The sequence below is a fragment of the Oncorhynchus masou genome, chromosome 27, assembly GCF_036934945.1.
Source record: "Oncorhynchus masou masou isolate Uvic2021 chromosome 27, UVic_Omas_1.1, whole genome shotgun sequence".
In the NCBI taxonomy this organism is placed as follows: domain Eukaryota; kingdom Metazoa; phylum Chordata; class Actinopteri; order Salmoniformes; family Salmonidae; genus Oncorhynchus; species Oncorhynchus masou.
In genome coordinates, this window is record NC_088238.1 from 46,318,131 (window position 1) to 46,342,145 (window position 24,015).

A 24,015-nucleotide genomic window follows, 5' to 3' on the forward strand; every position below is an offset into this window, starting at 1 on the left:
TATACTTCATTTAGCACCTTTATGGTTCGGTTATACATCATCGTTGTCATCTTCTATATATTCCTTCGTACAAAATGGATGCTAATGTGTGTCATTAACATACAAAATATGAGGCAAGAGGATGAGGGGGAATCACAGTTATTTGAAGAGAAAACTCATGATTCAATCCCAAAAGTACAGTTTTTGGTGTGCCTTCGTCAGCCTGAAGTACCATTTCTTATGCCACATAGTCCTAGACATGGTTACAGTACATGGTACCCATTCTTGTCATTTGAGGTCTTTATCCTCTGATTGCCAGACAGAAGTTTGTCTGTCATTGTTTGACCTATAGCTTCACAAGTTCACTATTCTATACTATTGCATTTGCATGGAAGTTATTATAGATATATACAAAGGCAAAAATAATACAATAAAAACTAGTTGGCACACAAGTTCATGAAAAAAATGGGCTTGATGAGACATAATACATTTCATACATGTCTTTTAGGAGGCTAATGGCTGAAAATAAGGCACTTATGAGTCACGTGATACAGCCCCAAATGCCATCATCAACACATGATGATCAATTTCACCTATAAAAGAGGAAGTGGCGCCCTCTACTGTCCGAGTCCTCTCAGTACACTTGGCGACAGCTCATTTGGCCAGTCCGTTACTTCAGTCGTTTCAATGAACCACCACTACAGTTACTCACACCCACCCAGTCAGCCAAACGCTATTAACTAAATGTTGGAGATAGGAACACAAGCGTTTCACTTCAACCGCAATCACAAATGCTAAATATGTGTATGTGACCAATAGAATTTGATTTTGAAATCAGTGATTTCAGAAGCAGAACTAAACCAATACACACACACACACGTTTTAAATAAAACGAGAAGAGTTGCTTTTCTGACATGGAGAGTCCAGTAGCATGTTTCGGAGTTGCAAGTCAAGATGTATGCCAGTATATTCAGAAAAGGGAAACCAGACATGATGCATTTCATGTCTTTTATGATACTGTGCCAAAATATCTCTAACTCACTGTTGAACCCTGTTCTTACCATTTATGAAATGAGTGACACCAATCTACTAGGTCCTAATCAGACCACAAGTTAATTACCAGCATAGACTAGAATATTCAGTCCCCAAAGAGTGAAACTCCTAAACCTCACATCAATAGTCACTCACTTCACACGCACGTCATCAGACTACATGACATCCACAAAGAACTCGCTGGGGTTGCCCATGGCTAGGTGGAAGGACTGGCGCGAGGCCGTCAGCTCGGGGGGAACAGAGCCCAGGTCACGGGTTGGGGGGGCCCCGGGTGGTCCTCCAGGGACAGAAGGGCCCATGCCCGGGTGCATGGGGACCGAGGGGTGCTGCTGGGTGTACTGGTGGGGGTGTCCCATGTTTGGGGGTCCCATGTGTGGGTGTGGGTGCTGGGGCACCATCATCACCATCATAGGGTTGTAGGGCATGGGCATCCCCGGGGGATAGGGCGACATGTGGGGGGGCGGTGGCATGCGGTGATGATGATGCGAGCGCTGTGAGGAGTGGCTGTGCTCGCTAGGCGTGGCTGAGCCGTGGCCCCGCCTCAGGCTGCTGCGGACTGAGTATTCTGATTCACTGCCGCTGCCCGAGCGAGAGTCCCCCCCTTCCCCTCCTCCAGAGGGGGACTTTTCTCCTCCTCCCGCCGTACTGCCTTGACCCCCCTTACTGCCTCGTCGCCTCTCACCCCCTCGCTCCGCGTTGACCCACTGCTCCGGCTCCCTAGGGGGACAAACACAGGGGTTACAACCGATTACAACTGCCAGCGCTCACACATTTATGGTTATTTCTTTAGTTTCCATTATGCTGTCACAATTTGGACATTGGCCACCAATGTGACACCCTCCCCGGACATCTTTCACTCCTTCCCTACCTCCCCCTTGGTCTTACCTTCACTGTGCTGACTGGCTGTGCCCGTGCTGCCTGGAGCGAAGCTGTAGCTGGACAGCTCGTGGTAGGGTGGGGGCTGGCTGGAGTAGGGGTGGGGGTGGGGGTACTGGAAGGAAGGGAAGGAGTGTAGCAGGGGCCAAGGCGTGGCCCCCGGGAGGGGCAAGGGGGCCAGGGTGTCCTGGTCAGAGGCCCCGCTGGAGCCGTCGTTGTCAATCAGGGACAGGTTGGCCATGTCTGAGGGGGACGGGGAGGGGAGAAGTAATGGGGAGGGGGCAAGGAGAGAGAGAGTTCAACTTTAACTGGTTGAAGAACTAATTTGGGCAAAGGGTTTGAATAAGCTCTTAAGAATATATAGGCATTAAACCTTTCAACAAATAAATTCATTCAAACAAAAAAATCCAGGCAATCAAAATGATTTTTCTTCAGCACAAGTGCCCCCCTGGTACTCACAGTTCTCACAGTCGCTGAAGTCTCCGAAGATGTAGTAACACTGTTCTGAGAAGGTGATCTTGTTGACCGTGTGGCGGATGAAGCCGGCCTTCAGCAGGTTGCTGGCGTACTTCCTGGCCTCGCGGCGGTCCTGGAAGCCCTCGATGTGGTGGTACAGCCACTCCACCACATCAGAACCTGGAGACACACACACGACAGAGACGGACAGACAGACATGAGAGAGATGGACAGCGAGAGAGGATGAGGAAAGAATGTCATTAGTTTGATCCCTTTAAATGTTTCCTTTTTATCTTGATACAGAGGCCTGACTATGGCCCCATGCTCTAACTCACCCAGGAAGGCATTGGGGATGGTGATCTTGAGCCACATCCTGTCTCTGACCTCCAGGCCAGACTCTGGGGAGGCCATAGCCTTAGCCACCGACGCCATGTCAGAGTGCAGGGACAGGTTGAAGTCATCAAAACCTGGAGAGATAGAGAAGGAGTAAGAGATCCAGAAGAGAAAAAGAGAGGGGGAGATAGAAATAAAGAAAATGAGGAAGATAGATGGAGAAATAAAAGGAGAGAAAGTGGGGTAGGTTTGAGGAGAGAGTATAAACTCAGCAAAAAAAGAAACGTCAATTTTTCAGGACCCTGTCTTTCAAAGATAATGCGTAAAAATCCAAATAACTTCACAGATCTTCATTGTAAAGGGTTTAAACACTGTTTCTCATGCTTGCTCAATGAACATGCACCTGTGGAATGGCCGTTAAGACACTAACAGCTTACAGACGGTAAGCAATTAAGGTCAGAGTTATGAAAACTTAAAACACTAAACAGGCCTTTCTACTGACTCTGAAAAATACCAAATGTCAGATGCCCAGGGTCCCTGCTCATCTGCGTGAACGTGCCTTAGGCATGCTGCAAGGAGGCATGAGGACTGCAGATGTGGCCAGAGCAATAAATTCCAATGTGAGATGTAGCTGATCGTCCTCACAGTGGCAAACCACGTGTAACAACACTTGCACAGGATCGGTATATCCGAACATCACACCTTTGGGACAGGTACAGGATGGCAACAACAACGTCCCGAGTTACACCAGGAACGCACAATCCCTCCATCAGTGCTCAGACTGTCTGCAATAGGCTGAGAGAGGCTGGACTGCGGGCTTGTAGGCCTGTTGTAAGGCAGATCCACACCAGACATCACCGGCAACAATATAGTCTTATGGGCACAAACCCTCCGTCGCTGGACCAGACAGGACTGGCAAAAAGTCTGGGACCTGTTGGATCAGAGGGTGAGGGCTAGGGCCATTCCCTCCAGAAATGTTGGTGGAAGAGTGGGGTAACATCTCACAGCAAGAACTGGCAAATCTGGTGCAGTCCATGAGGAGGAGATGCACTGCCGTACTTAATGCAGCTGGTGGCCACACCAGATACTGACTTACCTTTGACCCTCCTTTTGTTCAGGGGAACATTATTCAATTTCTGTTAGTCACATGTCTGTGGAGTTTGTTTAGTTTATGTCTCAGTTGTTGAATATTATGTTCATACAAATATTTACACGTTAAGTTTGCTGAAAACAAACGCAGTTGACAATGAGAGGATGTTTCTTTTTCTGCTGAGTTTAGAAAAGGAAGGGTAAAAAGACAGCCATCATTGACCCTATAAAAAAGCTGAAGACTAGAAGAGAAAGACAGATGTGGCCGGTGCTTCCTGTGCCAAGGTCGGGTATAAAACGCCCGGCACGCGACAAAGGAATGGATAGACCACAATAAAAATAAAAGATAGAGACGGAGGAGGGCAGAAATGAGAGAAACAGAGAGGAAAACAAAGTAAGAGAGAGTAGACTGGGGGTCAGTCAAGTGGAGAGAGAAAGAGCAAGAAGGTAAATGTTTAAAAGAGTGAGAAAGTTGAAAAGAGAGCGGTAATATGTAGAGAGGAGCCAAAGAGAGAGAGAAAAAAGAAAGAGCGTGCGGTACTCACGTTCTGTCTCAGTGACAGTGGTGGTGGTGATGGTGCTGAGAGCAGAGCTGCCGGTGTAGGGAGGGTAGGCCCCCGCCAGGGCTACCGAATGGCTCACCCATGCTGCTGGGTCTATGGGCCGGATCGGCTCATCTACAGCGAGACGGGGGAGGTACACGAGATCTCAAAAATGTAATTTCTTTGGCATTTCATAGGATAGAGTATTGATGGCCCTACTATAAACGGTATACAAAAGATTAGGGACAGCTGCGCTTTCCATGACAGACTGACCAGGTGAAAGCTAAGATCCCTTATTGATGTCACTTGTTAAATTGTCCTCAATCAGTGTAGATTAAGGGGATGAAACAGGTTAAAGAACGAGTTTTAAGCCTGGAGACAATTGAGACATGGATTGTGTATGTGCACCATTCAGAGGTTGACGGGACAAGAAAATATTTAAGTGCCAGGCGCACCGGTTTGAGTGTGTCAGAACTGCAACTCTGCTGGGTTTTTCATGCTCAACAGTTTCCTGTGTGCATCAAGAATGGTCCACCACCCAAAGGACATCCAGCCAACTTGACATCTGTGGGAAGCATTGGAGTCAACATGAGCCAGCATCCCTGTGGAACACTTTCGACACCTTGCGGGGTCCACGCCCCGAGAAATGTAGAATGTTCGAGGGCAAAAAGAGGTGCAACTCAATATTAGGAAGGTGTTCCTAATGTTATGTACACCCAGTGTCAAAGATCAGAGAGACAGAGTAGCTGTACAACTCTGTGGTAGAGACGAGGCGTGCAGGCTGCTACTCACTGCGGGGGAGGGTGAAGTAGCCCTGAGGTGAAGGGTCCCAGCACTTAGCAACTGTCAGGATGATGGGCCTGAGGGAGAGACAGAAGGACAGGTCATTATTGTGTGTCAACTGGCATTTCCCCATTGAACGCAGGCAAAAGGGCTGGACCGTGTAAATGTACTGATGTCCTTAGGTCTGAAACGCACCCCGGTTTGTGCACGATCTCCCTCAGCACGCGCACCGCGTCGTCATTGCTCATGTTCTCAAAGTTGATGTCGTTCACCTTGAGGAGAAAGAGTCCGTAGATATGAACGGTCCAACTCGAGAACAAATACCTCATGTAATCAATTACCAGTTATATATATATATATATATACACACACAGTTCCTTGCGAAAGTATTCGGCCCCCTTGAACTTTGCGACCTTTTGTCACATTTCAGGCTTCAAACAAAGATATAAAACTGTATTTTTTTGTGAAGAATCAACAACAAGTGGGACACAATCATAAAGTGGAACGACATTTATTGGATATTTCAAACTTTTTTAACAAATCAAAAACTGAAAAATTGGGTGTGCAAAATTATTCAGCCCCTTTAATTTCAGTGCAGCAAACTCTTACCAGAAGTTCAGTGAGGATCTCTGAATGATCCAATGTTGACCTAAATGACTAATGATGATAAATACAATCCACCTGTATGTAATCAAGTCTCCGTATAAATGCACCTGCACTGTGATAGTCTCAGAGGTCCGTTAAAAGCGCAGAGAGCATCATGAAGAACAAGGAACACACCAGGCAGGTCCGAGATACTGTTGTGAAGAAGTTTAAAGCCAGATTTGGATACAAAAAGATTTCCCAAGCTTTAAACATCCCAAGGAGCACTGTGCAAGCAATAATATTGAAATGGAAGTAGTATCAGACCACTGCAAATCTACCAAGACCTGGCCGTCCCTCTAAACTTTCAGCTCATACAAGGAGAAGCCTGATCAGAGATGCAGCCAAGAGGCCCATGATCACTCTGGATGAACTGCAGAGATCTACAGCTGAGGTGGGAGACTTTGTCCATAGGACAACAATCAGTCGTATATTGCACAAATCTGGCCTTTATGGAAGAGTGGCAAGAAGAAAGCCATTTCTTAAAGATATCCATAAAAAGTGTTGTTTAAAGTTTGCCACAAGCCACCTGGGAGACACACCAAACATGTGGAAGAAGGTGCTCTGGTCAGATGAAACCAATATTGAACTCTTTGGCAACAATGCAAAACGTTATGTTTGGCGTAAAAGCAACACAGCTCATCACCCTGAACACACACCATCCCCACTGTCAAACATGGTGGTGGCAGCATCATGGTTTGGGCCTGCTTTTCTTCAGCAGGGAAGATGGTTAAAATTGATGGGAAGATGGATGGAGCCAAATACAGGACCATTCTGGAAGAAAACCTGATGGAGTCTGCAAAAGACCTGAGACTGGGACGGAGATTTGTCTTCCAACAAGACAATGATCCAAAACATAAAGCAAAATCTACAATGGAATGGTTCAAAAATAAACATATCCAGGTGTTAGAATGGCCAAGTCAAAGTCCAGACCTGAATCCAATCGAGAATCTGTGGAAAGAACTGAAAACTGCTGTTCACAAATGCTCTCCATCCAACCTCACTGAGCTTGAGCTGTTTTGCAAGGAGGAATGGGAAAAATTTCAGTCTCTCGATGTGCAAAACTGATAGAGACATACCCCAAGCGACTTACAGCTGTAATCGCAGCAAAAGGTGGCGCTACAAAGTATTAACTTAAGGGGGCTGAATACTTTTGCACGCCCAATTTTTCAGTTTTTGATTTGTTAAAAAAGTTTGAAATATCCAATAAATGTCATTCCACTTCATGATTGTGTCCCACTTGTTGTTGATTCTTCACAAAAAAATACAGTTTTATATCTTTATGTTTGAAGCCTGAAATGTGGCAAAAGGTCGCAAAGTTCAAGGGGGCCGAATACTTTCGCAAGGCACTGTATATATATGGCTATCCTAGTTACCCCGGTCAGTCACACACACACCTGAAGAAGCATGTCCCCGGGTTCGATGCGTCCGTCGGCAGCCACCGCCCCTCCCTTCATGATGGAACCGATATAGATGCCCCCATCCCCTCTCTCGTTGCTCTGGCCCACGATGCTGATGCCTAGGAAGTTATACTTCTCTGTGGGAGGGAAGAGGATATCAGTTATTTCATCTCAAACTTGTAGGAAGAAAGTTCCCTGAGATAAAGAACCTCAGAGGTGGTGGTAAGTGTTGGTGAAGAAAAAAAACCAAAAGTGACAGCAAGTGAAGAGAGAAGGATAGAGACGTGACAGGAGGAGAGAGGGGAGGAAGTGATAGTGAGACATGGAGTTCAGGTCACAAGGCAGAAATGTGGAGGGGAGGATGTCTATAGCCTGGTAAAGCAGACTGAGCGCTTAAGTTCTGTTTCACTTCACAGAACGTGAGCTATTGCAAAGACCAGGCAGGTTTCACCCGGCTATTTCCAGAACGACTGGAGGTTTTTCCAAAAATGGACACGCATAGTACTGGTTAGGTGGTCTAAAATAAAGTGAAAAAGCTTGACAGTCAAAGAGAGGGTCAGAGAGATGGGTGGAAGACATGAGAAGGGGAGTGGTGTCGGGGAACAGAGGGCGAAACGTTGCTGACCCATGTTGAGCGTGACGGTGATGATGTTTAGAGACATGGTGGAGTCCGTCACGCTGCTGAACGACGACGCCTGGGACAAGAACAGGGAAAACGCAATCAATTCCAACGCAGAATGGGACATTTCTGACTTAAACGGTTTATGTCGCAAACTTAAGTCAAAAATTAAGAGAGGGAGGAAGAATTCATTACCCTTTCTAGCCTGGGCGGGCGCTGTTTCTTGCGCCTGCGGTGGCGTTTGAGCAGCCTGGACGCCGTGCTCTGCTCTGTGGAGCTGCTGAACCGGCTCATGGTGTCGTCATCCTCAGAGTCACAGAAACTGGTGGTGTCCAGCTCGCTGCTCATCACCGTGGTAGCGCTCTCATAGCCCGCTAGGTGGTGCTCCATGCGGCTCTGGCCGTTCATCCTAGGCCCTGACGCACCAGAGATCAAGAGAGCGACAGATAGGAGAGCAGGGGGAGAAGAGGAAGAGATAGAGGGTTAACTATGGATTTCATGTTTATTCATGTTATCAATGTCAATTGCTATTAGCACTAGAACAAGAGTTGCGTTCAGTAGACAAAACATTTTGCCCAATAAGAAACGCTCTGTCATTTTCCATTGTAAAATGTTCCATTACAGTGCCCTACTGAACATGACCCAGTGCCGTTCCATCATGGTTCGTCAATAGTTACCACAGCCTCAGTCATAAACCCTGCATATTTAAAAATGGTATATTTAAAAAAAAATCGATTTTAAACCTTAACCACACTGCTAACCTTATGCCTAAACTTAAATTAGGACCAAAAATAACAACCTTGTTTTCATGATTTTTTATGATTTAGCCATTCTGACTTTGTGGCTGGTTCTATTAGCCATTTTGACTTTGTGGCTGTTCTATCTAGTGGAAACCATCATGTGACAAAGAGCAGGCGGTGCAGAGTGCTCACCATGTTGCTCCATGGCCTCCCTGTGTCTGGGTCTCTCTCTCCTGAAGGACACCACAGACTCTGTTTCTGTCTGGTCATCCAGGTTCTCCACACTGCCTGCTGCATTGGGACTGCATAGGGGAGAGGGTTAAAGTAGGGAAAGCTCTGGAAAATACATTATTAATAAAACACAAATAGCAGCGCACACCTAATGTCTAATAATATAGGCCACAACACAGATCGTATTACGACCTATGAGGACAATGTGTATGAATAGGAAGCAATGGATTAAGCCTAGTATTTGAAATCTTCATTTTTAAGAACTTTGAGCGATTACTTTAGTCTGCCTTGAGTGCTAGATGGGCGGGTTTGTACTTTGGGGCATTCCACTGGTCCCATTACACCAGGAAAACTCTATATAGTGCAGCTAATGATTTTAAATACCATCTGAACCCAGGTTTACAGTGTATTATAACCTAGACAGACAATAACTAGAACCTGTTCCCAGACCAGGTGTTTACTGTCAATAGGTGGCACAGGCACAGATCATGTTCAAATGGGCCGTTGTATTTAACAGTAGGTAACATGATAGCTGGAGTGACTGAGGTATTCTGTCATAGAATACGTTAGATACAGTACGAGATACATTAGAGTAGCACACTGATTATTTGGGACTGTGGGAGAGGATGTGCGCTCATACTGGAACGATGGGGGTCTGGAGTCACCGATGCCCCCGGTCCTCTCGACAGGTGGGGGTGGGAGAGGAGGAGGGGGTGAGGGCGGGGGCCGTACTTCTGCTGGGGGTGGAGGAAGGACTGGTGGTACTGGCTCTGCTGCTCCCGGCGTGTCTGATGAAACCAACTGAGGAGAGCGGGAGGAACAGAGATTTGGAAGGGTTGGACAGAGGAGGGAAAGAGGGGAAAAGGAGTTGAAAGGCGATGATAAAAAAAATGTACAAAATAAAATAAAACATTTAAAATGAAAATAAAACAGTTGGAAGAACAGGAATTATTATTTTAGTTTTTGTTGTTAGTCAATTTTTTAGGTTGTTAACTTTGTTTTTTACTCAAAGGGCCTTCAACGGGCCGCCAGTTGCCAATCCCTGACCTTGCGCAAGGCATCCAATTACCTACTCCCTACAGACCCAACATACTCCTACACAGACCAGTCTGCCTGGAGAGGGGCTAAAAAGCTAACAAACTGTCTTTCAACAAAGATTCTGGGTTTCTATACATTTCAATTTCTCTATGACAAAGGAGACTGAACAAAGCATCCATTCAAATGTGTTCTAGTTTCATGGATACAGTTCTGTCCTGAACCTTCCCCTGAAAACCAGTTTGCAGTTTTGATTGAATATCCCCTCTAAGGTGTCAGAGACACAGTGCCACAGAACACTTTTCCCCCTTTCTTTTCTTTAAGCTCTCTACCTTCCCTCGTTCTTCTCAATGGCTGTTTGACTATAGAGCAGTCATCCCTCTGGGACCCTCCATCCTATCATGTGTCAGTCCCTATGGCCTCCTCTCTTTGTCCAACCCTTTTAATCCCGCTCTCTCTCCTTTCTTCTCCTTCATATGCACTTGGCAGATGTTTTCCTCCCAACCGGGACAAGTCACAATGTTTTGTCTGCAGGACTCATATCCTGCATGTTCTTTAGGGTAGGTAATATGATCATAAGTGAGGACATTTGAGGTTGTAGTTACATTCACAGACCAAGGTGTTCATGATAGTGGGTTTTTGTCAGTGCCCTTTCAGTAGTTAAAGCAGGGTCATAGCCACAGAGGTCGGTAGAGAAATGGCCGCCACGTTGGCACCAAACGTTCCATGACAATAACGTTCTAATTGGCATTCTTAGAAGATCATGTAATGGTCTTGGAACTTGACGCCAATGTGGAGATCGTTCTAAACTCTGAAACTCAGACTGAGTTTGCCAGAGTCTGTAGCCTACATCTCTGGCTCTGGTTCAAAGCTCACTTTGAGCAGTTTATGATACATTTGAACTGCTCGGTCCAACTCAGCAATATTCCGACTTGGGAACTTGACTTTTACAATTCGGTCCTGGAAAAATAGTTGGGAGCGATTCAGGAATTCCCCCTCTGTCTCCCTTCTACTGCTGCCCTTTCACTGGTCCAAGATAGCTGTGGACCGTCTACCTCTACCAGTTTGCCCTTACCCATGACACCACTCGTCCGTTGAAGCAGGGGAGCTTGGCACTGTCGTCTGAGATCTCTTCCTTCACCACCCTTAAAAGAAGAAGAAAAAAAAGAGATGAGGCTAAGTGAAAACACAGAGACAAACACATACTGTAAGAGCCATACACAGAGACCGACGTAAAGAGCAACACGAGGACACCGCTGCGTTCGTTTCCCAATGACTCAGCGTCCTTACCGAACCACAACGGAGATAGATACACACTCCCTACAACTACATCTGAAACTCTCACGGACCAGCCATTGTTTCTTGAGACTTAGAAATCCACCCCTTCTTTTCCTCTGTATCCACTTAAGCAACGTCAGTGAGACAGAGTCTGCTGTGTAATATTTGTCTGTCTGAGCCACTATGTTATTACTGCAGTACTTAGGACCTGAGCTTGACATGAGTACTGTGTAGAGGAAACGTTTAACTGACTGCCTAAAGACTTACAGCTAAGCGTTTTCATCTTTATTTGCCTCTACGCCTGATGTTTTGTTGGCCAGTGTGTGTGTGTGTGTGTGTGTGTGTGTGTGTGTGTGTGTGTGTGTGTGTGTGGGGGGGTGTAGTATGGTCAGCTCTGCCCCACTCTGGGGTTTTGTAAGCAGCTGTTGAGGGTTGGTTTTATGGGTGAGTGTGAGCAGCTGTTGTGAGTGTGAGCAGCACAGGGACAGATTGTTGTGGGCACCGGGGAGGCATGTCACAGGCTGGAGGCGGGCCTTGTGTGACAGTGCTGGAGTGTGTGAATGTGAGAACCCGTCTTTACCCCCTATCATGCCCTCTTTCTCATCTCTCGCTCTCAGTCTCTTTCAATCCTTTCAGTTGCCCTCTTTCTCTTGCCCTCGGTCTATCCTGTTCTTTCTTGCTAAGAGGTCAGACTCAGATTGCATCCAGAAAGGGACAGATGCAACATTCTATCCCTAACAGGGTAATAGTCTGCATACCTCACCATTCCAAAAAAAAATGACCTCCCTCAAACTATTTCACCAACTCACTTGAAAATGTCTCAAACAAACACATCTTGGAAATTCAGAATCCCCTTGGAATCCTAAAACCTGACATTCTTGCCCAGCACCTCCCTCCTAGCCGTTACTTCTTTGCCTCGCACATCCCAAGCAAACATGTTCTCTCCCATCTACTAATCTCTCGCACAGCACACCCAAAACCACCATTCACTTCGACTACCCCGACCCCTCCCCCTGCTCCCCACCCCACTCTCTTCCTGTTGATTCTGCCACGGCCAGACACCAAGCAAATGGCCTCTGTCCAACCCCTGGTCCCCGATCTGGTCTGCTCTGTTCCACACTGCTCAGCTCTGCTCTGACTGCCACACACAGCCTGTCAGCTGGCTCGCACTCCAGGAAACAAAACACAAACAGAACAGGCAAACACACCAATGCTTTAGTTACTTTACTGAGGCTTCAGGCTGACGAGCTCTGTTTTGATTGGGCAGCTGACTCCTTTGAGCTGGGTTTAAATGTAGCCTACTTGTAACTGACTCTCTTGAGATGTTTCAAAATGTTGCGGTTGTGGTAGAAGTAGACTTAGGTCTAACAAACCCAGGAGTCAGACACTTCCAACGGCTTGACTACAACTCACATTTTTATAAATGGATTTAACCTTTATTTAACAAGGCAAGTCAGTTAATAAATTCTTATTTACAATGAGGGCCAACCCCGGCCGAACCCTAACGACGATAGAACCAATTGTGCGCCACCATATGGGACACCCAATCACGGCCGGTTGTAATACAGCCTGGAATCAAATCAGGGTCTGTAGTAACATCTCTAGCACTGAGATGTAGTGCCTTAGACCGCTGTGCCACCCGGGAGCCCCACTAATGAAGCAGGAGCATTTGATTGTTTTAGTGCCCGTTTTAATAACATAACATGTCTTGGTTTCGCGTTCAGTAACATCCGAGAGAGACATCAAAGTACGTTTTACTAACTTTACAAAACTTCAGCAGTTTAACTGCAAGTAATGAGTTTAACAGAAGCCCTAGGTCTCATCAGTCAAACTCCACCACAAACATGCATTCCATGCAACCTAGGGAAATGCACAACTGACAGGCAGCCACCAAAGAAAGATTAATTGCGAGAGCAGACAGCTCTTTCAGTCTGGAGGATTTAAATGGGAGAAAAGAAGGAGAGGGAGGAGAAAGGGAGGTATACAGGGGTTGCAGCCAGCCAAGCTAGGGTGTTAGGGGAGACAAAAACTTGGCCCAGTTCCCAAAAGGGAAGAAAAGCTGAGGATTTCACAAGCTCACAGAGAGAGAGAGAGATGGGAATTAGTGATGAGAACAGCCTGGGTAACAGACAGGGTGAGAAGGGTTTTTCATTGTGGTGTCCAATGTAAAGACAGTATTTATGCCAGAAGTTATGCTTTGACCCATATTTGGATACTAGTATGTTTGCCTGGTCTTAGCTATGAGAGATCAGGAGGGGTATGATGGATAGAGAGATGGTTTGGCTTTCTTTGTGCAGTCATTGACCCCCCACATCCCCTACCTCTTTGATAGGTGACAGTCATACACAAAATTGGGTAACGTTATGAGACATTGTGCTTATTGAATTCAATTAAATACTATTATAATAGCCTAACAGGCCAACCAAATGTGTCACCTTGTTGCAATAACTGTCTAAAGATAAAATCACAAATCCCTATTCCAAACATTAGATCGGTGGTTCTTAAACCTCTTGATACTACCCATCCCGGATCCGGGATCGTGAATACAGCCTCAGGCTCATTAGCATAACGCAACGTTAACGATTTCTGAAAATCGCAAATGAAATGAAAATAATATGCCTGCTCTCAAGCTTAGCCTTTTCTTAACAACACTGTCATCTCAGATTTTCAAAATATGCTTTTGAACCATAGCAAATCAAGCATTTGTGTAAGAGTATTGCAAGCTAGCTTAGCATTTTGCGTAGCATTTAGCACGCAACATTTTCACAAAAACCAGATAACCAAATAAATAAAATAATTTACCTTTGAAGAGCTTCGGATGTTTTCAATGAGGAGACTCTCAGTGACATAGCAAATGTTCAGTTTTTCCTGAAAGAATCTTTGTGTAGGAGAAATCGCTCCGTTTTGTACATCACATTTGGCTACCGAAACGAACCGAAAATTCAGTCACCAAAACGTCAAACTTTTTCCAAATTAACTCCATAATATCGACCGAAACATGGCAAACGTTGTTTAGAATCAATCCTCAAGGTGTTTTTTCACATATCTCTTCATTGATATGCCGTTCGTGGAAGCCTGCTTTCCCCTCAGAATCCCATGGAAAAATACCAGCAGCTGAAAATGACGCACCAATTTCGACGGAGGACACCGGGCGGACACCTGGAAAATGTAGTCTCTTATGGTCAATCTTCCAATGATATGCCTACAAATACGTCACAATGCTGCAGACACCTTGGGGAAACGATAGATAGGGCAGGCTCATTCCTCTCGCATTCACAGCCATATAAGGAGACAATGGAAAACAGAGCCTCAAAAATCCTGTTCATTTCCTGGTTGCCGTTTCATCTTGGTTTTGCCTGTAGCTCCTGTTCTAGGGCACCCACAGACAATATCTTTGCAGTTCTGGAAAATTCAGAGTGTTTTCTTTCCAAAGCTATCAATTATATGCATAGTCGAGGATCTTTTTGTGACAAAATATCTTGTTTAAAACGGAAACGTTTTTCATCCAAAAATTAAATTGCGCCCCCAGAGTTTCAAGAGGGTTCTTAACCTTGGAGGTACTGAACCCCAACAGTTTCATATGCGCATTCACCGAACCCTTCTTAATTGGAAAAATAAATGATTTTTTTCAAATTCAAAACATAGGTATATATTTTACTGGTGCACAAAATGAACATCACTGTGTTCAACATCACTGTGTTCAAAGAACAAAATCATCAAAACATGATTTTCACACAAAAACATAATAATGAATATTTACTGCAAATCAGTGTGACTTCTGCTGTTGCCTTCCAGACACCAGTTCAGAAATGTGTGGCTTCACCTTGGCAAGTGCCACTCATGTCATTTTCGCAACAAAGTCTGTTCCTTTTCTTCGTTTTTATGTCCAGCATCCTCGAAAAGGACTCTCTTGTAGGGAAGTATCCGTCGAGAGACTTTGCAAGCTCATCTAAGTGCGTGGCAATTGCTTGCTTCAGTTCCGCGGGTACAGAAATGTCTCCGATTCCAGATACATCTTCGATCTTACTTACACAGTCGTCCAGCAGGGGAAAGTTTGTGAAGTTATCGTTCTCTGTTCGTCGTTTCCATAACGGTAGCATTTTTTGAAAAGCCTTCAGGTTTTCCTCCGCTTCGATGATATTGACACCACCACCCTGCATCTTTTGATTGAGATGATTGAGCGCTGCGAAGATATCAGCCATGTACGCTAAAATGAGAATGAACTCAGAATTTGACGCAATCTGCATGACAATGTTGGTGCTCTTGCAAAAACAGGGCTAATTCCACACGCACGGCAAAAATCACGATTCAGCACCTGTCCCCGGGATAAACACCGAACGTTAGAATGGTACAGAAGTAAATCGAATTCAGAGCCCATTTCTTTACACAGCTCACTGAAGATGCGGTGCCTCGGAGCACTAGTTCGCACATTCCACTACAATTTTTAATACTTCTGCCAGTTTTGGAGGCAAGGTTTTTGTTGCCAACGCATGCCTGTGCAGAATACAATGCTTAACAATGACGTGTGGTGCATTGGCTTTCACTAGCGCACCAAAACCAGACTTTCTTCCCAGCATGACTGGAGCTCCATCCAAACAAACTGCAGAAACCATATCCCACAAAAGATTGTTGTCTTTGAAGAAGTCATCCACAAGTTTCTTCACATCGGTTGCCTTAGTTGTTGTAAGAGGATTACAAAATAAATAAAAAATCTTCCTTTATCACGCCGTCTTTCACATAGCGCACGAATACAGCAAGCTGGCTTAGATTGGAAATGTCTGTGGTCTCGTCGAGTTGAAGGCTGAATTTTGCCGGGCTTGAAATCAGATCTGCAACTACTTGAGCCAAGATGTCTTTGCTCATGTCCTCTATTCTGTCGCTGATGGTGTCGTTTGAAAGAGGAATTTGGGATAACTTAACTTCAGCCTCTTTTCCCAGCATGATATTCACCATCTTCAACACAGCTGGTTTTATGAGTGTTTCACCAATGGTGTGTGCTTTGTGATCAGGTAAGCAACTTCGTACGATGCTGTGAGGATCGGTTTGTTGATGGGTACAAAGCAGAGAACAGGCAGAGTAGCCTTTTCATCGAATCTGGCTCTCTTCACCTTGAATTCAGCGAGCGTGGTGTTCTTGTATTTTCCATCTCCGTGCAGCTTAAGGAAGTATTCTCTTAGTTTTGCCGGTGCTAGACTAGAATTGCTCAACTTGGCATTGCAAATCATGCAGTTAGGACGCTGACTCCCATCACGTTCCGTTCTACATGTGAATCCATATTGTACATATTCGTCCGACCACTTTCTTTTTTTGCTCGACATAGTAAGTATGAAGGGATTAAAATATTAAGTAAGAAATCACAAGACGTACCATTACGACAGTCACAAGTCGACTACTGAGCGCACTAAAATCCCTGCAGCACAGATAGGCCAAGCGATGTAGCGTGATCACCTGCAGCCAATGATGGCCAAGCGGGGTGTGTCATCACGAATCATATGAGTCGGATGTTTGTCTTGACCTCTGCCGAACCCCTGAGACTGACTCACCGAACCCCTGGGGTTCGATCGAACCCAGGTTAAGAACCACTGCATTAGATCAACACAAGCGTTTCCCCGTTCTCATGACACTTATTTTCTCCCACTAGCCAATTTTCTAACTAATTGGCGACAGATTTTCACGAGAAAATTCTAAAATCTACATACATAAAATATGCACATTTTCCCACCAGAGACGCGTTTCCATCAAATGCACTTGTTGTGGATAAGTCTGTGCGTGCAGACGTAGTACACATAAAATGTGTTATCCCATGTACCGAATAAAATAATAATAAGTAAAACGGGTTTCCATTGCATTTTCAACTCTACTGATGGTTTTGGCACAGAAAAATGTTGCGTTAACCTCTCTGGCCCACCCGGGATGCAACCGCACCCCCTGCCAACAATAAATGCAAATGCGCTACGCCAAATGCTAATAGCACTCGTTAAAACTCAAACGTTCATTAAAATTCACATGCAGGGTAGTCAATTCAAGCTACACTCATTGTGAATCTAGCCAACGAGTCAGATTTGTAAAATGCTTTTCGGCGAAAGCATGAGTAGCTATTATCTGATAGCAGGCAACACGCCGAAATACCAGAAGGGGACGTAAACAAAGGAATTAGCGTAGCCGGCGCTACACAAAACGCAGAAATAAAATATAAAACATTCATTACCTTTGACGAGATTCTTTGTTGGCACTCCTATATGTCCCATAAACATCACAATTGGGTCTTTTTTAGATTAAATCGGTCCTTGTGTACCCAAAATGTCAATTTATGAAGACCGTCAGATCCAGTAAAAACACATTTTTTAAACGCAACGTTATTTTTTTTTAAATTAAAAAAGTTGCCTATAAACTTTGACAAAACACTTCAAACTACTTCTGTAATCCAACTTTAGGTATTAGTAAACATTAATAAACGATCAAATTGATCACGGAGTGATCTGTATTCAATAGGCAGAAGTTTGGGAAACGAAGTCAACTTTTCCGGTTCCATTGTTTACAGCTGTGGACTTGACAACCGGATGTGGCTATTACTCAGATGAACAATGATTTAGTTGAATCGAAATCACAACACTGGCGACATCGTGTGGAAGCTATAGGAACTGTATCCTCAGGCTTAAGTATTTTTCCTTCCAATAGACAATACATGGACTGGCGGATTGATTTGTTCTTCGTCGATTTAGTGACCAGGTTTTCTGGCGATTTTGACCACGGAACTCGTTCTGTTATAGTCACAGACACCATTGAACCAGTTCTAGAAACTTCAGAGTTTTCTATGCACACATACTAATCATATGCATATACTATATTCCTGGCATGAGTAGCAGGACGTTGAAATGTTGCGCGATTTTTAACAGAATGTTGAAAAAAGTAGCCCGATCCCTAAGAGGTTTTAAGTAGCAAATTTGCCAACTCTGGTTTTGGCATGTGAACTCTAGCCAACAGCTCGCAGATAGTGCAGGTATAGCCTGCATGAGATTATTATGGACAGAATAGCAACAACATTTGCCCAACATCAATAATAATATGCCACCAGAATAAGCTCCTTGATAATTATTGGAAAGGGACACCCTGTGAAGTTAACGGCATGCTTTATCCAAGTCGTAGTGGGAGGACTACACAACATGTCATCACGTTACTCCAATTTTACTTCAATATGATGGTTATTACATCCATATATGCATATAAAAGCATTTCCAGCTACATTTCTCCCATAATTACATTTTACAGACACAAAAAGATCCCACCTTGTCTAGCGTATATATAGTTTACAGACAAATGTTCTGTTTCCGTCAGGTCTGCTGTGGTATTTTTTTTATCCGACATGTACTTTACTCGCATAAAAAGGTTGGATGGAAACCTGGTTACTAACCACTAACCAGGTTTCCATCCAACCTTTCGCTGTGAGTAAAGTACATGCCGGATAAAAAGAAATACCACAACAGACCTGACGGAAACAGAACATTTTTAAGTAAACTTTCCAAAACAAAATACACCAGACAAGGTGGACTCAATTTGGGTCTGGAAAATTAATTATGCGATAAAATGTCGCTGGAAACCCTTTTATGCACATGTAATAATAACCATCATATCGGAGTCCATTTGGGAGTCACGCAATAACGTGTGGTTCCTACTAAGACTTGTAGGGAAAGCATGCCGTTTATTAGGCTACTGATTAAATAAGTTATGATGAACTTCACAGGGTGCTGAAAGTGCAAGGTGATGAACTTGATGCTCCTTTCTAATAAATATTGAGGGTCTTATTCTGGTGACATGATCAAATGCCGTTTGACAAATCAAAACAATCTTGCCCTTCTGTCCATAATAATCTCATGTAGGCTATGCCTGCGAGCTGTTGGCTAGAGCGCATGTGCCAATACTAGAGTGGGCACACTCGCTATATAACACAAACATTTTATAAAGGAAGCGGATCCTTTGTTTGGATCACCAACCAGGACATTGGATCTAATCAAAAAGGCCGACTCAAAACAACGTTGCTGCAGAAGAGTTAGACGGAGCAGCCTCCTGGTCAGACTTCGAACGCATGCACACCACCCACCGTTTCTGAGTATATTACTCGCCAATGTCCAGTCTCTAGACAACAAGGTAGACAATTAGGGCATATGCTGCCTACCAGAGACATCAGAGATTGTAATGTTCTCTGTTTCACGGAAACATGGCTCTCTCGGGATATGTTGTCAGAGTCGGTACAGCTACCGGGTTTCTTCATGCATTGCGCCGGCAGAAATAAACATCTCTCTGGGAAGAAGAAGGGCGGGGGTGAAGGCTTCATGATTAATGACTCGTGGTGTAATCATAACAACACACAGGAACTCAGGTCCTTTTCTTCACCAGACCTAGAATTCCATACAACCAAATGCAGACCATATTATCTCCCAAGAGAATTCTCATCGGTTATCGTCACAGCCGCGTATATTCCCCCTCAAGTGTATACCACAACAACCCTCAAGAAACTTCACTGGACTTTATATAAACTGGAAACCATATATCCTGAGGATGCATTTATTGTAGCTGGGGATTTTAACAAAGCAAATTTGAGAACAAGGCTACCTAAATTCTATCAGCACATTTTTTGTAGCATTCGCGTGGGAAATACACTGGACCACTGTTGCTCTAACTTCCTTGATGCATACAAGGCAAATCCGACCACGACTTAATTTAGCTCCTAACGTCCTATAGATAGAAACTCAAACAGGATGTTCCCTTGACAAGAAATATTCAATGCTCGTCTAACCAATCGGAATCCACGCGTCAAGATTGTTTTGATCACTCAGACTGGGAAATCTTCCGGGCAGCCTCAAAGAATAACATTGATTTATAAGCTGATTCGGTGAGTGAGTTTATAAGGAAGTGCATTGGAGATGTTGTACCCTCTATGACTATTAAAACCTACCCTAACCAGAAATCTTGGATAGATGACGGCATTCGCACAAACGTGAAAGCACGAAACACCGCATTTAACCATGGAAAGATGACTGGGAATATGGCTGAACATAAACAGTGTACTTATTCCCTCCGTAAGGCAATCAAACAAGTGAAATGTCATTATAGGGACAAAGTGAAGTCGCAATTCAATGGCTCAGACACGAGATGTATGTGGCAGGGTCCACATGCAATTACGGACTACAAAAAGAAAACCAGCCAAGTCACGGACACCGACCTCTTGCTTCCAGACAAACTAAACACCTTCTTTGCCTGCTTTAAGGATAATACAATGCCACCGACACGGCCCGCTACCAAGGACTGCGGGCTCCCCCTCTCCTTCTCCGTGGCCGACGTGAGTAAGACATTTAAATGTGTCAACACTCGCAGGGCTGCTGTCCCCAGACGGCATCCCTATCCGCATCCTCAGAGCATGCGCAGACCAGCTGGTTGGTGTGTTCACGTACATATTCAATTGCTCCCTATCCCAGTCTGCTGTCCCTACATGCTTCAAGATGGCCACAATTGTTCCTGTACCCAAAAAGACAAAGGTAACTGAACTAAATGACTATCGCCCCGTAGCACTCACTTCTGTCATCATGAAGTGCTTTTGAGAGACTAGTCAAGGATCATATCACCTCCAGCTTACCTTCCACCCTAGACCAACTTCAGTTTGCATACCACCCCAACAGTTCCAGACGATAAAAATCGCCATCACACTGCCCTATCCCATCTCGACAAGAGGAATACCCATGTAAGAATGCTGTTCATTGAGTACAGCTCAGCATTCAACACCATAGTACCCTCCAAGCTCATCATTAAGCTTAAGGCCCTGAATCTCAAACCCACCTTGTGCAATTGAGTCCTGGACTATCTGATGGGCCACCCCCAGGTGGTGAGGGTAGGAAACAACATCTCCACTTCACTGATCCTCAACACTGGGGCCCCATAAGGGTGTGTGCTAAGCCCCCTCCTGTACTCCCTGTTCACCCATGACTGCGTGGCCATGCACGCCTCCAACTCAATCATCATGATTGCAGATGACAACGGTAGTGGGCTTGATTACCAACAACAACGAGACAGCCTACAGGGAGGAGGTGAGGGTACTGAGTGTGGTGTCAGAAAACAACCTCTCACTCAACATCAACAAAACGAAGGAGATGATCGTTGACTTCAGGAAACAGCAGAGGGAGAACCCCCCTATCAACGGGACAGCTGTAGAGAAAGGAGAATGTTTTATGTTCCTTGGCGTACACATCACGGATAAACTGAAATGGTCCATCTACACAAACAGTGTGGTGAAGAAGGCGCAACAATGCCTCTTCAACCTCAGGAGGCTGCAGAAATATGGCTTGTCACCTAAAACCCTCAAACTTTTACAGGTGCACAATTGAGAGCATCTTGTCGTGCTCTATCGCCGCCTGGTACGGCAACGCACCGCCCTCAATCGCAGGGCTCTCCAGAGGTTGGTGTGGTCTGCACAACGCATCATGTTGTCACAGGAAGGCCAAAAAGAACATCAATGACAACAACCACCAGAGCCACTACCTGTTCACCCCGCTACCATCCAGAAGGTGAGGTCAGTACAGGTGCATCAAAGCTGGGACTGAAAGACTGAAAAACAGCTCTCAAGGCCATCAGACTGTTAAACAGCCATCACTAACAGAGAGGCTTCTGCCTATAGACAGACTTGAATCATTGTTCACTTGAAATAATGCAACTTTAATTATGTTTACATATCTTAAACTACTCATCTCATATGTATATACACTATTTTATACCAGCTAATGCATTTTGCTCATGCCGCTTGGTCATCTCTCATCCATATATTTTTACATGTACATATTCTTATTCCATCCATTTAGATTTGTGTGTATTAGGTAGTTGCTATGGATTTGTTAGATTACTTGTTAGATATTGCTGCACTGTCAGAACTAGAAGCACAAGCATTTCACTACACTCGCATTTACATCTGCTAGCCATGTGTAATTTCATTTGAAATGTTTGAGAAAACCATCAGTAGAGTTGAAAATGCAATGGAATCCCATTTAATGTGTTTTTTTTGTTTTGTTACATGGGACATTGAGAAAAGTGCAATTGCGACCTGCAATTCAGTGCGTTCCTGCATGTGGGCATTCCAGCATCTGCAGGAACACCTATTTATACTTCTATTGAACCATTTTTAAGATGCGGGGGAGTTCCAGTACAGTAGGTGGTGTTAATGCACAATAACGTTGGATGCCAGCCACCAATAAACCCCACAGAAGGGGTGGGGCCGACAACAGCTGCTGGCTAGCCGTACACCGGTAAACAGTGTCCTTCGTCCCTGCATTTCTGTCAACGATGCCGAGGGCAGGTGTTCGGCAGGCGGGAGCGAAGGACATTGTGTGCTAGCTTAGCCAACTAGTCCAGTACACAACAGGCGGGAGGCGACACTGTGTGCTCGTTAGTTAATTAACACACGGTGTCCCTAACTAGCAAGCTCGCGAGTTAGCTAACACACAGTGTCGCCACAGCCCTCCGCCCTCGGTTTTCTCCAGTGCACAGCATGCGAGAGTGACACTGCGTGCTAGCACACAGTGTCGCTAATTAACAAGATAGCTAGAACACGGTGTATCACCCATCCTCCCACCAGCTGTGCTAGCGGAAGGCGGGGTGACAACGTGTCCTTAGCCCCCACCTGGCAGGCACTGTTTTCCCACAGTTCTGCTAACAACAGTAAGGGCAGGGGTTCGGCAGGCGGTAGCGACCAGCTGGCTAGCAAGGCATACTCCGGGGGCGGGCACAAAAACCCCCAGATAGTTTTATTTCCCTTTTGAACCGGGGGAGGGGGGATGGAGCAATGGGGTACTGGGGGGGGGGGGGGGTCATGAAGTAACTATTTGGATGCTCGAGGGGGTGGGGCAGGAACGCCCCGAATTGCACACCATTGAATTTTCATGTGCACAATGTCATCACGCACAGCCTTTAATCTGCTGCAACAGGTCAATTTGATAAAAACATATCTGGTGGGAAAATGCGCATGTTTTTTAATGCGGTTTTATTCATATTCGCATTTAAATCTGTAAACATAGTTACTGAATGACACCTTTCATTTGCAACATTGGATCATGCAAGTTGATCCAGTAAAATGGTTACCAGTTAACTTAACTATTGTAACTAACGTTAATAAAGTGTAGCAACAGTTCGCCCTTTGTGTCTTTGGGAGTATAGTCAAAGATAAATAGACTTTACAACAATGTATCTAACCAACTACTGGACTCGGATTGGTTTTCTTTATTATCATAATTTGCCTGAAACCCACTACACGGCACCGCACAATCATGCATCACTGGCTCTCACTTACCCGAAGTCCTGGTCCATAGACTTAAAGAAGAATTTGTAGTTGGGCTTGTTCAAGACCTGTTTAAAATCCAACAAAGTGATATTTTCGGCAGGAATCTGAATCTTCACCAAATACGGCGTCTCCTCCTCGTCGATGTGGTATATTATTTTGGTTTCCGCCATTTCACCAGCAACTTTTTTTCAGCTGTACCACACAAACTATGGAAGAGAAAGGTACCTAGTTAGCTAACACTAGCTATGCTAACGGGAGAAGGGGGTGAGGAGAAGTGCTCTTACAACACTAGCCAGCAGTGAGTTTGCCCTGGACAGAACTAATACAAAAGTTTAACATCTACTTATATCACGAACATATCACCTTAGTTTATATCCCCCAAAGAAAAATATATAATTCCCTAACGCCGAAGGGGTTAAAAACCACGCACACGCTACATTCACAAGATCCGCTACCCACAATTTCTCCCCCAACAAAAACATATGGGGGGGTCTAAAACTTTTCTCTCGATTATTACAAGCCAACGCGGCGTATGACGTCAGGTATGCTCACTTTACGTTTTCGCTCAACGTGCCACGGTCTGTGTATCCAATGGTCTGTAGAAATATTCCAGGAATTTTATTCCACAACATAATTCATC

General features: G+C 44.9%; 1 pseudogene; it reads right to left on the reverse strand.

The window, feature by feature from the left end:
- On the reverse strand, positions 1-23,881 carry LOC135516316 (segment polarity protein dishevelled homolog DVL-2-like; annotated as a pseudogene).
- Positions 23,882-24,015: the final 134 nt, after the last annotated feature.